The 15,115-nt window shown below is 44.5% G+C and overlaps 1 protein-coding gene and 1 long non-coding RNA gene across 2 annotated transcripts in view; both read left to right on the top strand.

Moving 5' to 3' along the window:
* The window catches only part of LOC109293584, a 13,160-nt gene extending 7,685 nt beyond the window's left edge, over window positions 1-5,475 (top strand). Inside the window, exons 2-3 of the long non-coding RNA XR_002096337.1 lie at window positions 3,016-3,023; window positions 5,167-5,475. This is a non-coding gene — a long non-coding RNA (uncharacterized LOC109293584). The remainder of the gene's footprint in view (window positions 1-3,015; window positions 3,024-5,166) is intronic.
* The window catches only part of CAMTA1 (calmodulin binding transcription activator 1), a 1,745,066-nt gene that overhangs the window by 738,829 nt on the left and 991,122 nt on the right, over window positions 1-15,115 (top strand). The window lies entirely within an intron of this gene.

Below are 15,115 nucleotides of genomic sequence, written 5' to 3'. Positions count from 1 at the left end.
AAAGAGAAGATTAAAGGGAAGAGCAGGAGAAGTAGCGGCAAGAGCAACGGTAGAGACAAGCAAACGCAGAAGGTGTGCATTTTGCTGCAATAAAGAAAGAGATGCAGACCGAGATTCAGAAAGTAGCAGCAAGATCTGCAAGTTGGGAATGGAGGAAGAAAAGAGGTAACTTTGTGGCCCACTATAAGGGGGTGATAATGTGATCCAAAATTTGTGTTGCATTTGGCACCACCACAGTGGTTTTTATTCAAATTTGGGATACTCTGCAGTTTGAGTCTTTTTTTGTTGACTTTAGTTTCCCTGTCACTTCAAAATGGATAACTACAATTGATTTGGTTTGTAAAGTATTTTGTGGTCTGTGATGAAAAGGGCTGAAAAAGCGGTCATCGTTATCATCATCAAGCATCTTGGGTATTTATTTTTCCTGAATCAAAGGCTTGACCATGGCCTGAATTTTATTCCTCATTTAAGAAACAAAGCACAGCAAAGCAAAAAAGCCTCATCAGTGCTGTAGAAAGAGAAAATTAAAAGATCAGGTTTTGGAGTGAGATGTACTACCTTCAGAAAGTGATTATACCAGAACAAAGGGATTCTGTTTGGCTCAATTAAGTGTAAATGGGGTCAGGATCCGTTTTGGGTAGATAGAAGGTAGCATGTAGGCAAGCTCTGTGTAAATCAAGGGCAAGTGTCTCTTCAGTGCAAGGCATAATAATTATTGTCGGGCACAGGTTTGCAATAACTGTTCAGGTAATTGCTTTGTAATTGACTGCATCACCTTCTTTCCTATTTAATAAATAGCATGAATAAAGCTGAACCACATGTGGTAGGATTGTAATTCAAATTCCATTCACTAAAGGCTGAATATTTTTCATTTAGCATGTAAAGGCAGTTTCTATGTAAATTATTCCAAAAGGACCTCTGTGGATGAATGACATTAGTGTCTAGATGGATTGAAATTGTTTGAGTAATTGATACTACAACTGCATGGCATACCTTGAGAAAAACGAAATTTGGTGATGCGACTTGTACACTACTCTGTTAAGACAGAACTGGAAGTCTGGCTGATAAACAGGGATCCTGGTTTTCTCTGAGGAAAAAATCCCCATTGTTGGATATAAAAAAGTAACTCAAAGTCTACATTTTTCTGTGATTAAAATGAAATGCCACCCACACCCATTTTAATCATGGAAAATGTGGATTTTGGGTTACTTTTTTCTATTGGAAAAATGGGGATTTTTTTATCAGAGAGAACCAGGATCCCTGCTGATAAATGTATCAGATATGGTTTGAAGAAATGTAAATATTTTGGAAGCAGGGATCACAAATAACATGACTTGTTAATTACAGTTTTAAAAACTCAGATTTCTCAGTTTCACTGTTTGTGTTGTAGATAATCTTAATAGAAAAGCTATGCTGTTAGTGGCTAGAGCAGAAGCATCTTACAAGTACTTCTGGCTGTCTCTTGCTTAGGCATCTGTTCCTGCTGTTCTCTCATTACAACCTGGAAACTAGCATCAATAGTATATGAGACTAATGTTACTTACAAGAAAATGAAGTCACACACTTTTCAACTCTTGGCAGCCCCTACCTCTGTTCAGGTGCAAGCTTCAAGATTTGAATCAAAGCAAGTCCAGACCAGTCCCAATATTTGGAAATGTTACTTGTTCTATGTACAGCCCCAGAAGGGAACATGAAAAGCAGGTAATTGTTTACCTAGACTTGCATCATTTTGATGTATGTGTGCAGCATTAAGCAGCTTGTCAGTTAGGGTCAAGGTTCCAGATGAGAATCTGATGGTGTCCCCATTTTGGATACATTCTTGAAGTTTGCAAAATGTGAGTCTGCACTGAGATGAACCTGAAACCTTTAGGAGTTTTTCACAGAACCCTAAAATAGTTTCATATTGCTTAGGGTCAGAAGGGACCTAAACAGATCTTCAGGTCTGACCCCCTGCCCTGGGCAGGAATGAGTGCTGGGGTCATAACACCCCAGCCTAATAGCTGTCCAACCTCCTCTTGAAGACCCTCAAGGTAGGAGAGACCACCACCTCCCTTGGGAGTCCATTCCAGAGCCTGGCAGCCCTAACTGTAAAGTAATGTCTCCTGATGTCCAGCCTGAACCTTCTCTCTAACAATTTGTGGCCATTATTCCTAGTAACTCCCAGATGGTGCCCGGGGGAACAGCCTCCCCCAATTCTTGCTGGTCCCCCCCCCAGTGAGTTTGTAAATAGCCACCAGATCCCCTCTCATCCTTCTCTTGTGGTAGGCCAGTGGTTAGGGCATTCACTTGGGGTGTGGGACAGCTTGAAATGGGACAGCAATATTCCTACCTTTGCTTGTTTTCCAAGGTCTTTAACCTTGGGCTCTTAAATTACAAGTAAGTATCCTAAAACCTGAGCAACTTGTGATTTCCGGATTTTTTTCTCTCTTTCTGCCTTTCTTTGATCCAAAATTCCACAGTGGATCTGACAAAACCTTCCTGACAAATTGACTGATGCTGATATGTTCCCAGACAGTTTTGGAGAGCTGGCTTTTCTTGATGGAAAAACTGTATTTTAGGAAATTACCAACAACCAACATTCCCTGGGTAAATTAACTAATCAACCATTAATGTAAAGCAGTGTAATATATTTGTTTCACATATAGCCTTGGATATATTGTTGGGAGGTACTGCTAAGAATGAGGACTAGGTTAGCATGCATGAAAACTGATACAACTATGTGCATTGAAATAATAGAAATGGTCTGCAATTTAATAAAACAAAATGCAAATTCATGCACTTAGGGACTAATACAAGAACTACACCCTAAGGAATTATGTGCAGAAAAATTCAAAATTATGCTAAATGAATTACATTTTCTTTTTACAGGTTAAACTAAATACACTATTTGAACCTTCTTTAGAAATATATGCAAGTACTTTTGAGTGTGGGTGTGTGGGATGTGGTTGGGGGTGTATGTGGAGGTGTGGGGACATGGATGTATGTGGCGTTTGTGGGTGGGTGTGGGTATGGGAGTTTGTGGGGTTTGTGAGGGAGTATGTGGGAATTGCAGGTGGGTGTGGGCTTCCCACCACAGGGTGCCATGTGCAAAGCCCCCGCAGTACAGCCCTTGCTGCCACCACCCCATGCACAGCCCTCCCACACACAAATCCCCTGTGCCCATCCCCTACCACCAGACCCCACCTGGCACAGCCCACACCACTGCCAGGCCCTTGGGGTGCTCCTGGCTGCAGCAGGCAGAGCCCCTGGTGGTACATGGCTTCAGCAAATCCTGGGGGCTTCACATGTTGGCACAGAGAACCTGGTTCAGCCTGCTGGTGGGTGCCTTTGGACCAGACTGGGCTGGCTCTGTGTCAGCATGTGGGGCTTGCAGCACTGCAGGCAAGAACCATATGTAGCCCCAGGCACTCAGCTGGAGCTGCAGCACTGGGGGCTGTGCCTGCCCTGGCTACCAGCTGCTGCCACCAGCAGCAGGGCTGTGCACTGTGGGGCGGGGAGCATGTGATGAGGAGGGCCCATACCCACCCACAAACCCCACACAAACCCACACCTCCTCTGCTGCAGGCAGGAGCTCCACTTACCACTCACCAGTTGCATCCCAGGGTACTGTGTAATATTATGCGATTGTGCATAATTGCATAATTCCCTGGAGTGTACAGAAATTTTGCTATAAGCTAGGGCTTGTGAATGCGAGGTAAGGGAGAGAAGTGGGTTCTTGGGGTATAGCTTTGGAGACTGTCCATGACTGGAGGTGGATAATTGAGTGTGGTGTGCTGGTGCCCTGCGTGTCACAGAGACATCTCTTAGGTGCCTCTTGTTACATGTTCCATGTTAAACTGACTGCTGGTGTTGGGAAGAAAGGTTCTCTCAGGTTTGATTCACAAGGACGGCTGAAGTTTCTTTGACCTTTTCTAAAGCCTGGAGCAGAGTCTGTTTCCTAGGATCATCACACCTGACAAGCTCCCTGTCTTTAATAGTCCCGTTGGTTGTGTGACATGTTGTAGTTTCTGAGGCCTCCATCTTTTATATGAAAGTGCCTAACCCCCTTATGGAGTATCTGGGGTGCTCTGTGATATGTGGGAGGGGGTGGATCAGATGTTCTCAGGGACCCTTTTGGATTTACATGGTTACCTGCAGTTGCAGGGACTCTGGCTCGATTACTCAGGAAGCCCTTTTAAGACCTGGCTTCCTTTTCACTTCCCAAAGCCCTGGCAAACCAAAACAACTTTAGCAGCATGCCCTGTTGGACAGTGTATTAGAGTGAACCTTGCTTCAGTTTACCTTCCTCAAGTAAAATTGAGATGGCTACTGAGTCCTGCATGGAAAGCTGCCTGACCCTGCTAAAAAATGAACATAATTACATAGGAAGAAAGAGGCTCCCAGGCTGGGCTACCCTAACAGAGGGCTCCTCAGTGTGATTCAGAGAAGGCTACCAGTGTGGAATGAGCAGCACTGAACTTGGCATCCTCGGAAGAACCTCAGGTAGAAGAACTGGATTGGATTTCTGCCTTATTTGTTAATCAAGTCAAGCCCCATGACAGGGGTGAGTTTTTCACTGGACACAGAGCTTATGTGTTAAGCCAGATGGAAAGCTCAGCTGCAGAAAAAACAGACTGTGGCAAATTTTAAGGCAATTGTAGCCCTAATCCTAAAGAGGCATAAAAGCAGGAAATCTAGAGACTGTGCTACAACTGTTGTGGTCTTTTCTTGAATAAATATAGTACATCCTCTGTGGATCCTGCTTTCTAAATGAGACCAATATATTGCGTATTTTGATGTTAAAAACAACTGAGTCTTGCATAGTGTCTGAGAACACCCCAGAGTTTTGTGGGTTCCTGCTTTCTACTAACAAAAAACCTGACTGGTGTTTTTAGGAAGTGTAAACCTCATAGTACAGGGGTGTGAAAGCTCCAGCCCATGGGCCAGATCTGGCCCTCAACGCCATGTTGTCCAAACCGTGGGGCTCGCTATAGGTACAGAAATTTGGCAGCAGGAGAACAGTGGCACTGCCAAATTTCTGGAATCAGGGGGAGCCTTGAAAACTGAATCTGGCACCCAATCCCAGTACATAGGGTTGGGCAGGGGCAACGCCCCAGGACCCAATCCCAGTGCAAAAGGGGGTAGCACTGGGCCCAAGGCCCAATCCCAGTGTGGGGGGCCAGGCAGGGATGATGGCTAAGAAAATGATCTTTAGAGGTTTTGCTTTTGGGATTTGGCTTGTAGGTAAAGTAGATATGCATTACAACAATGGTCCAGAGCAATGGCAAGAGTTAATTGATTTCTAAAAGCCTGTTTCTTACAGTGTCTTCAAGGCCCACTATGTCTGACATGGGCCAGCAGCAAGCAGACACAGAGACTGGAAAACTGAAGACATTTACCACACTATTCCATAACATGAGATAAAGTGGCACCAGGTTGCAGTGCCCACCTGCAGAGCTCTTGAGATTTCCAGTTTAGGGGAAGACACCAAATTAGGAGGCCCGTAAAAAGCCCAAATTAGGATGCATGCATGTGATGGGTTTGTGAAACAAAGGAATATGCTGATAGGACAGAACATAGAAAATATGTTCACCATGAATGATGTGTGCCCCCGGAGGCTGGGGGGGCATGGCGACTGGCCACAGGCAGCGGCAGCATGGTGGTGGCAAGCAGGGATCACCCCCAGGCAGCTGCAGTGATGTCATTGGTGAGGGCAGGTTGAGTGGGGACTGCCCACAGATGGCCGCGGTGGTGCCAGGGGCAAGGTCAGGGTGGCAAGCAGGGACTGCCCGCAGCCGCCGGTGGTCACATTTGCAGCGAGCGGGTGTGGGGGGGTAGCAACTGCCCAGAGAAGCCAACAGCGGCTTCAGCGGCAGCCAGTCTCCCTGTGCCCCCTCCTCTACGTGTCACCTATGATGATGGCCACAGAGGGACCAATCAGCAATGCCCAAACATAAAGAGTCATCACAGAGGGAAAAAGAATACAAAAAGAGAAATTTCAGAACAGCAAAGGGTCCCCAAGAGGGGAACCTGAGGCTACCATGGACAGAGCACACCACCAGCCTGCCTCACCTACCCCACTGGGGGTGGGCCTCAGCCTCCAACCTCCAGGCCACTTACATCTGACATTCAAGTGAGAACTTCAGAGTGAAGCTTGCGTACTAGCCAGATGTACCTTGACTGTGGTGGCAGCTCTAGGACTGGTAGATATAGAATTATATGGATTATTCTTATCTGCTATCGCTGTGTATCAGTAAACTTCGCCTATTATCAGTTGGAGAGGTAGCGCTTGGTCTGAGGGTTTTGGGTCCACCCAGAACAAGGTATCTGATTCTTAAGCCCAGTGCCAACAGGGAAGTGCCAGGCCCTTGGACCCAATACCAGCGCATGGGAGTATAAGAGAGGGAGGTGCTGGTCCCCCAGGACCCAATCTTGGGGTGTGGGGGCAGGAGGAGGATGTGCCAGTGTGCAGGGTATGGGAAAGGGCAGTTCTGATCCCCCGGGCCAGTCTGATTGTGAATAGGCTCCACTCCTCCCATGTGGGCAGTAGGACCAAAAAGTTGAGCACCTGGATCGCATCACATTAAGAAAATTCCTCTGGAGCATATTGCTCTGGTGAGAAGGCTCCAGGATAACCACTTGCTAAGTCATTCTGTGTTGACATTAGAAGCCCATTTAAACCAAAAGCAATACCAAATTTGTTTGGGTTTTTTGTTTTTTCATTTTTTTTAAAGAACCCAAGTCACAAAAGTAGATACAGTAATATAAAAAACCCTTGAAACTATTTTTATTCTTAATTGTAAAGTTACTCTCACTAAATATTAAAAATAGTTTTTGATTAAATGGAGTCTAGTAGCATAAACACTATTCCAGAAGCTTAATTTGGCATAAAATGCTTAATGAAATACCTTAATATTGTGCATTCAGTTACTTGTTGTTGTAAATTTCATGGTGCATTAGTAGTTCTTATATTATTAAAAGTATTTTCAGTTGTTACCCCTTCATACTTATTTCTAGCTGCTCAGTTCTCCTCCACATTTCTTGTTAGCCTAAGTAACCTATAAGCAGTGCCGTAGCAAGTGGGGGGCGAGCGGGGTGATTGCCCTGAGTGCCAAAGCGAAGAGGCACCAACAGGCTCGGCCCAGGTGGGGTGCAGGATGGAGCTGCAAGTGCCTCATTTGGGGAGGCGCTGGGATGGGGGGAGGGCAGCTCCCACCCCGCATACATTCCTGACCAAGCATTGGGAGGAGTGGAGGCTGGAGTGTGCCCACCAGATCTGTGCACGGGGTAAGGGTGGACTACTGCTGTGGGCTTTGCCCCAGGTGCCAATCTTCCTTGCCATGTTACTGCCTACAAGAAAATGAAGGTAATGCAAAATCTCACTGCTCAGTTAAAATCATCCAGCTCTTTTGGGTGGGAGCATTTGCTCCTCAAATGCCAGCTGTCCCCCCTGCAGAGATGGGTGTGGAGTGGGCTGTAGCTTGGGTAATGCAGTTGAGTGGGTGGTGGGGGAGGAAGAGGACAAACCTTCACCAGCTCTAGGACTGATCTGGGTTTTTCCTTCCCTAGAGCCAGGGTCGTAGTCTCCTGCGGTAGTGCAGCTGTGCCCTACTTTGAGCAAAAGTGCATTTGCATCTCGTCACAGAGGAGTTACTTCTGGGTTCTGAGGAGGAAGGGAGGATGACGACTCATTTGGACTTAAAGCTCAATGTCTTTATTTGCAGGCTCCCTGGTGGCTATCATACCTTCTGAGCGGGCAAGGGCTGGACTTGCATCTCTCCACATGCAGGGCTCCTACTTCCATCTTAGTCAGACACTCAAAGATGAGAGGAAATATCTCCAGTGTGTGGCACTGGTACAAAGTCCTCCCATTTGGGGTTTTCAGGACTGTTAGGGTCTGCAGGAGGGTTGGAGAAGAGGCCTTACTAGCAGAGGCATGCAGCACATGGTGGAAACTGCCAGAAATAAGCAAAATGATGACAATGATGTAATGGGGAATGGTTGTTCCATTGGGCTTAGTTCTTGGAGCTTAAATTCTCTACAGCAGCAATAGCCCTGCACTGTCAGAAAGGAATAAGTGAATGGAAAAGGGGCCTGTATTTGAATGCATGGGGAATTATTTGGATAATTCAGTAGTTAATTCATACCAGCAGTATGGGCCAGACTCTGCTGTATTCAGCCTGTGTGGGACACAGCAGAGAAAAATGGCTGTCAGCTAGTTAAGTGGATGTAAATAGCTGCCTAATTCTCCTACTAGTTCAGCTGCAGGTGCAACTTAAAGCAGTCTTGTAGCTTCTGTAATGTGCATCTTTTGGCAATGATCCTTAAAAGACCAACTGTCAGTTGAAGATATACTGGGTGCATCTACAAGAGAGACTCAAAGCACAGTGAACTAATTCTACTGTGCATTAGCACGTCACAGCAAAAGCTGTGCTAATATGCTAATGTGAAGTAGAATTAGTCTCCTGTGCATTAAAGTCACATAAAAGACGTGTTCTGGTGCTACTATGTAGTAGTGCCAATTACAGTGCATTAAGTTAGTTCCTGTTATTACAGGTACTAAACTTAAGGCGCTGTAATTATGGTAACTTAATGCACATGTAGATATGCCCACTGTGTCCTCTTCTTCCCCTAAAGTACCCTCTCCTCTTGAGCAATGAGGGAGGTGTATGAAGTATTTGTAGGCTCTGTTTATCCTTTGAACATTGGGGGCCATGGTGGCAGGTGGATTCTGCCAGCAAGAAAGTTAGGGCAGACCACTGGTTTTGTATTGTCTGTGCAGCAAGTCAGGGGTGAGAATCTCTCCCTAAATTATGATTCTGTTGGAACTACATAGAGGTGGAAGCATGCTCAGTACTCTGATTGCTAGGAGACCTGGGATTTCCTGTGGAAAAAGGGGAGAAACTTCCCTATCAGTGCGATAGGCTTAAGTTTCCCAGTGAATTTTCAATTACATGTACTGCAATTAAAGATGAAGATGGAAGTGGAAGGTGGCATTTGGCATCCAGGTTTCATTAAAACCAGGGTTCACTCTCTGGCATTGTCAACTGCAAACCAGAGGGGTGCTCACAGAGTCATCCTCTAGTCAGTAGTTGTTACTGTGGATACCAGTGAAGAGGGACAAGCATAGCTGTTTACTTGGGCAGGGGGGAGGTAAGTATATTCTGGCTTGTTCTTTAAAACGTGTGTTCTAAAAATTGCTTTTTAAAAAGAAAAATGAATGTGAGTCTCTTCTTCTGAGAAAAAAATATTTAACAAATTTCTTAACTATTAATACCATAATTCATAAGAAAATGAGAAAAAGAGACTTGGTATTAAAGAATCCTTGTTAAAGAAAATATTGTAGTAGATGTGCAAATATGAAACAAGAGTTGTTAAGCATTCTAACACACTGATTCTGAGCTGGGGTGGGGATTGCGCCACAGGGAAGAATGTAAAGCACAAATATACAGTGACATTTATATTGGCTATTTCAGTTTCAAGAAATATGAAATTAAATATACTTTCTACCTGCACTGTGAAAAATCTATTTATGGAAACAAAATCCAATAGGAGATCTAAAGATTGGCGGCCAGAAATTGAATAATTTGAGAGAAAATATATGGAGATTGAATTGCTGAATCTGTAGTCTCTGCTATATATGCCAAGGACTGGAGTGAAAGGTTGAGGTTTATTTGTCTGAACTTCATCCTGATAGTTCACAAAATACTTTGCGTGTTTTCCATTTAAAAAAAAAACACATGTTTTGTTGTTGTTTAGTGAATTTACCAATAGGAGGCACTCTTCTGCACCCATTTGGAACACACATTGGTGACCTCTATACGGGCAAGTGACTCTTACAGTGCATGTGGGGGGGGAAGATGGAGGATTTTAAACATTTGCACAAAGGATGTTTTATGTATCTACAGTCTTGTTCTTAACACTTTTTTTTTTCTTCAGTAAAAGTGGGTTTGTTTTAATTTAGCCACAAAAGAGAGCCAGACTTTGGACTGACTGAACAAACTAGTTACCTTGTTCAATTTTAAATTGGTGTGTGATCAACTTGTGTTTGATTTTCCAGGTGGGACTCTGACAGGTGTTATTAGGAGCTAGTCTCTGTGTTGGGTCACTAATTTCCTTTTTCCCATCTAGGTTTCACTGCTGCGTATCTACTTTCACCTCAGATTTGAGAATTGGATAGAATTTACCTGCATGCAGCACCTTTCTTTCCAAATCCCAAAGTACTTAACAAGAGATCAGATACTGGCAGCATCCAGGCTGTCTACAAACCTGGCACTAACAATGTGCTTGACTACTAATTTCCAGGCGTCCTTGGTTGTCAGGGTCCCTGCTTTGCTGGGGAATGGAGCATTGGCTAGGACCTTTTGTTTCTTTCAAGGCTCTGAGAAGTGCAGTAAGACCCTTTTGCTTCCATTTAAGGTCTGGCACAAACAGGCCATAGCAGCATTGGTTCCTTACCTCTTTTGAAAGGAGAGTTCAAGGTAAACAGCAGCTGAACGTGCATTAGACCACTGTCTTTATTTCATACTGTTATTTGACTTGTGAGGTGGCCTGTAGTACCTTTTAATGCTGATGATTTTAGAATTCCAGGCTAAAATCCTGTCTGGCCTTTTCATCAGTTCTTGGCATACTTGATCCTGATGGACTCTGCTTCCAGTCCACTGAACACCACTTTAAATTGCTTTTCTGGCTGTACTCATGAAGGATCACAAGTTTAGTAACCTCCTGCCTTTTCTTACAGTAACCTTCATGTGTTAATTGTCACTAATTTGAAAGGTAAGTATCCTTTGCCAGCAACTTTTTTTTAAAAGACTTAAAACAGGAAAAATATTTTGAGCAAAAACTATTGCAATTTCTCACAAAATTTTAAGATTTACTCCTTCTGTAGAGATCCATATGATCATAACAGAATACAGATGCTTGAACAGTTTGTCTCGTATTCTTGTAATTGCATTGTTGTCTGTGACTAAGATAAGAACTTCCAATGAAAATGCTGAGGTTCAGCATGTGGGCATGTGTTCTTAGCTTTACATGTGATGCACATATATATTTTTAAAACTTAGGATAAGTTAGGAATTCAAATGTCATATTTAGTACTCTACAACTTCTGCCCCCCAAAAAAGCAGAAAAGACTGAGTGCCTGGAGAAGGAAGTGAGTTAATGTATTTCGTATTAACATTTTGGCTAGGGACAGAAATTACACACAAACTGGTATAAGTGATTGGAATCCAGTTCAAATCTGTAACACAACAGAAGTTCAGTGTTCATAAACCTCTTTCCAAATGTCCGAAACCGGTTGACACTAAACTTGGATGGATGTAGTATCAAACTTAACTGATTTCAGTTAATTCAGTTTATTGAACTTCTGTTCCAGATCCCCTCCACATTTAAGCTGACTCATAGTCCCCCACCATCCCAGGATGCTTTGGACCTTCTCTGCAGGGACCCTCCCCACCCTTGCAGGGTGGGCAGGCTAGCCTTGGCCCAAGGTGTCTGCTCCAGATGAATAGAGAGGTGTGTTTGAGTGCCCCTGGCTTCTGGCCTGGGCCACTGCAGGCATGTGGTTGCATTCTGGAATCAAATGTGAATGTCTGTTCCTGGGGCCTCAAAGTCAAAGAAGCGGGCAGCGCGAGGGGGTGGGGGGGGCAGGGTTTGGTGAGAGGCTGAAGAAGCTGGTGGCAGTAGTGGCGGCAGTGGGGGAGAGGTGGTGAGCAGCCAGCTGCAAAGTTGGTGGCGTCAGCAGTGGGGGTGGGGGTTGGTGTATGGCTGGACATGAAGCCAGCTGCTGGAGTGGGGGGTGTTGAGTGGCCAGGTATGAAGCCAGTGGTGGCGGGGGGGCCAGAGGGGAGGGGGTGAGCAGCCAGAGCAGGGGGCCCTTGGTTGCGGGGCCCCCTGTTGCCACAGGTTTTACAGGATAGGACGGGCTGGCCCTGGCTTAGATTAACCTGTGAAGACTGAATTGATGCAGTCTCAGGCTTTTTGACTATCTGTATTTAGCCATGCAGTCTTGCACCCCAGTCCTGCAGACATAGCCACAGAGGCCTGCCTGCAGAAGGCAACTTGGAGGATCTGGGTTCTGAGTTTGTTCTTCATCAACTTCTTACTACATGTTTACTGTAGATATTTTCTTTCCTAATTAGAGGGGAAAACTGGTAATATAAGGTTTCTCTGTGCAGTATTATTTAACAGGCATTCACTTTTTAATGGCAACTGCTACGCAGGATAATATTTACTAATCTACCATACAGACAAATGGTAAGAATTAGTTAGCTAACATTCGTACAAAACTTTTGGCATATCAGGTAATCTGTGCATAGTAATTTATACCACATTGCCAGAAAATGTATAAACTTTGAAAAATAAAAATGAGGCTATTAGAAAATTCAAACCATGGTGAAGGAATGCCATCTCCATGGAGAGATCATAGAGAAAAAAATCTACTGACATTGCCTGTATTTCTAAGAGGTCAAAGAGTCATTTCAAAGCAGAGACGATTTTACAATGCATTTTGACACAAGCTGCCTGAAAATTGCACATTTTCTCAACTGCTTGAAGAAATGTATAAGATTTGCTTTGTGTCAGATTTTTTTAAATGTCTTCAGCTGGGCTTCCTGAATGTGCATAGAATTGTTTCCTCTTAAGCTGAGAACTGTGTAGCCTGACAATTTTGACTCTAGTTTTCCCTTTATGCATGTGAATAACCTGTTTACGAATGAAGCAGCAGAAGTGTGAATGGCACTTGTGCAGTCTTGAAAACCCGGGTCCTAAATGCTTTGGCTGTGATATTTAAAATGAGATGGAGACTGTCTGTCTACGAACAGTAGATGGTGAGGGTTGTAATTGTGCCTGATGCTTTGTCAGTCTTTGATATACAGTGTTGCATTAGTTGCTAAGTGTTTGCAAAATAAGGAGTGTCACAATCAGATCCTGAGAAATAACTTTGGTGTGAAAATGTTAAATAAGCAGTTTAAACACAAAGGCTGCACCCCCATGAGTGGAATGTGCACTCTGTGGCAGCTTAAGGCTTTTGAGGCACTGCAAAATGCACACGGTGCATGTGAATTGGTTTGCTGTGCTGTATATTTGCAGTGTGGTGGAAAAATTAGATACTGAGAACTTCCAGTATCTAAAAAAAAAGGGGACAAAATAAAACCTTGTGTGGCACACATGGCAACAGCATGTGCTGCCTGAAAATGGAGCCTGACCAGCCAGGAGTCATGTTCTGGCTGTCAGCCGGGCTCTGCATGTGTGGAACTCCAATGTGCAGCCCCGGGAGGCCCCCAAGACCCAAAGTACAGCTGCTGGGGCCAGTCCAGGTGCTGACCCCAGCCTCCCCTACTCCACCCAGGGCAAATTGCCATGCACCAAGCATGCGTGCAAGAGCATTCCCCAGGGACAACTAGCAGCAGCACATATATAGGCTGCTGCTATTTTGTCCCAGGGGAAACGCATGTTCCCACTCCTGGGGATGTGCCAAAAGGCGCTAATGAGATGTTAGACCATGTTAACGAAGTTGACATAATGGCTGGTGATGTGATGGCGTTGACAGGGCTAGAGTTCTTTGGTGTTTTACATTCACTGAATATGCTGAACTTGAAAACAAGGTACAGACAGCCATTTAACAAACTGAATATTCTATTTCTTAGAATAAATTAGCTGAGACTTCTCTCATGGGAACTGGTGTGAGTTAATGTTTCTCAGCACTTTCAAGGAGACTCAGCACCTTATAGGATCAGCCTCAAAACAAAATGTGAAAAAGTTGTATCGGGATTGGTAGAGTAAAAAGGAATTCTAGCATACTAGTTCCATAAGTAGAAAATAACAAGGAATGCTAGCGGCAACTAAACAAATGTAGCAAGTTTAAATTCTATTGTGTAAAAGAAAACTAGTCTTTTCCCACTGCCTGCTTGTCTGAAAAATATCATAGATGTAGGCTACCTTTAGCAATTGCCTCATCTTTGCAAAGTCTTTCTGTGTTATAATTGTATGGCAATATATTCATTCATTGCTGTGTTTTCATATTTCTACTGCCATCTTGTGGCTACCCACTGCTAACATCACTGTTTTGTGTGTGTAATGGTGCCCTGATGGGATTCCTGAAGTTGTGTGTTTTGTTTGAAGAGATTCTGGCATGGGTGGTAACAGTGTGACTGATCATTTTGTGTTCATTGAGCAACTTGCAGGTTCGGTGCAGGTTGGAACAGGAGTGGTAGGTAGGATGATTTGGAGGGTGATACCAGGAAGCTTCCAGGAAGCTCCATGGGTTTGTGGAATTGCACAATAACACTTAGCAGAAAATGCACCACATGGTTGCAAGCAGCAGCACTGACTACAGTGTACTTAAATAGAGAGCCACGCAGCTGCAGTCCAAATGGAATCCCTTTATTACTGTACAGAATTCCATGCATGAAATATCTTTTATTTGCTAGCAAATGCTTTTACCATGCACTAGGGACGCAGACAGAAGTGCATCTCCCCATTGTAACTCAGAATGCTTTGCAGGAAGTGTTCTGAGTTACAGTGATCCCCTGAACCAAACAGAAGTTCGCTGTTGTTGGTGAGGAGGAGAATCTAGATGCTGGCTTCCAGCCTGCAGCTGGTTTCCCCTGGCAAGGTCACTCCTCTCTCCCAGCCTGTCCTTGTTTCAGAATGGGAGGGGGGAAAGGGAGCAGAGGGAGCTCCTTCTAGGGGTTCTGCAGCCAGTGCTGAAGGGTGGGGTGGGTGAATTAGAGCCCCCCCCACCTCAAAGGGACTTCTATACACCCATCCCACCCTTCGGTGATGGCTGAAAAAACCCCAGACCAAACTCCCTCCACTCCCTTTCCCCCCTCCCATTCTGAAAACAGCTCAAGGCTGGGAGAAGGCACAAACAGAATTTACAGATGAGCTCTGTTTTGAAATGCTTCATCTGACTCCTCATGCAATGAGGATTCAGATTTTCATTGGATTAGCCATTTTTAAGTGGTCTGCAGCTGTGCACGTGTGTTTGGACATGGATATAGACCACTTTCTGTGGCCAGATCAGACAAAAATTGTCACTTCTGTCTGCACCCTAAGAAGTATGTTCCTTTAGGAACCTCTTCCAGCCATCCTCAAAGAAACTGTTTCTCCTCTTACCCTTTGTCATTGCTTCTCC

Source organism: Gavialis gangeticus, unplaced genomic scaffold (genome assembly GCF_001723915.1).
Source record: "Gavialis gangeticus isolate Ggan-Ray unplaced genomic scaffold, GavGan_comp1, whole genome shotgun sequence".
NCBI lineage: Eukaryota > Metazoa > Chordata > Crocodylia > Gavialidae > Gavialis > Gavialis gangeticus.
This window is presented reverse-complemented; position numbering and strand designations above follow the sequence as displayed.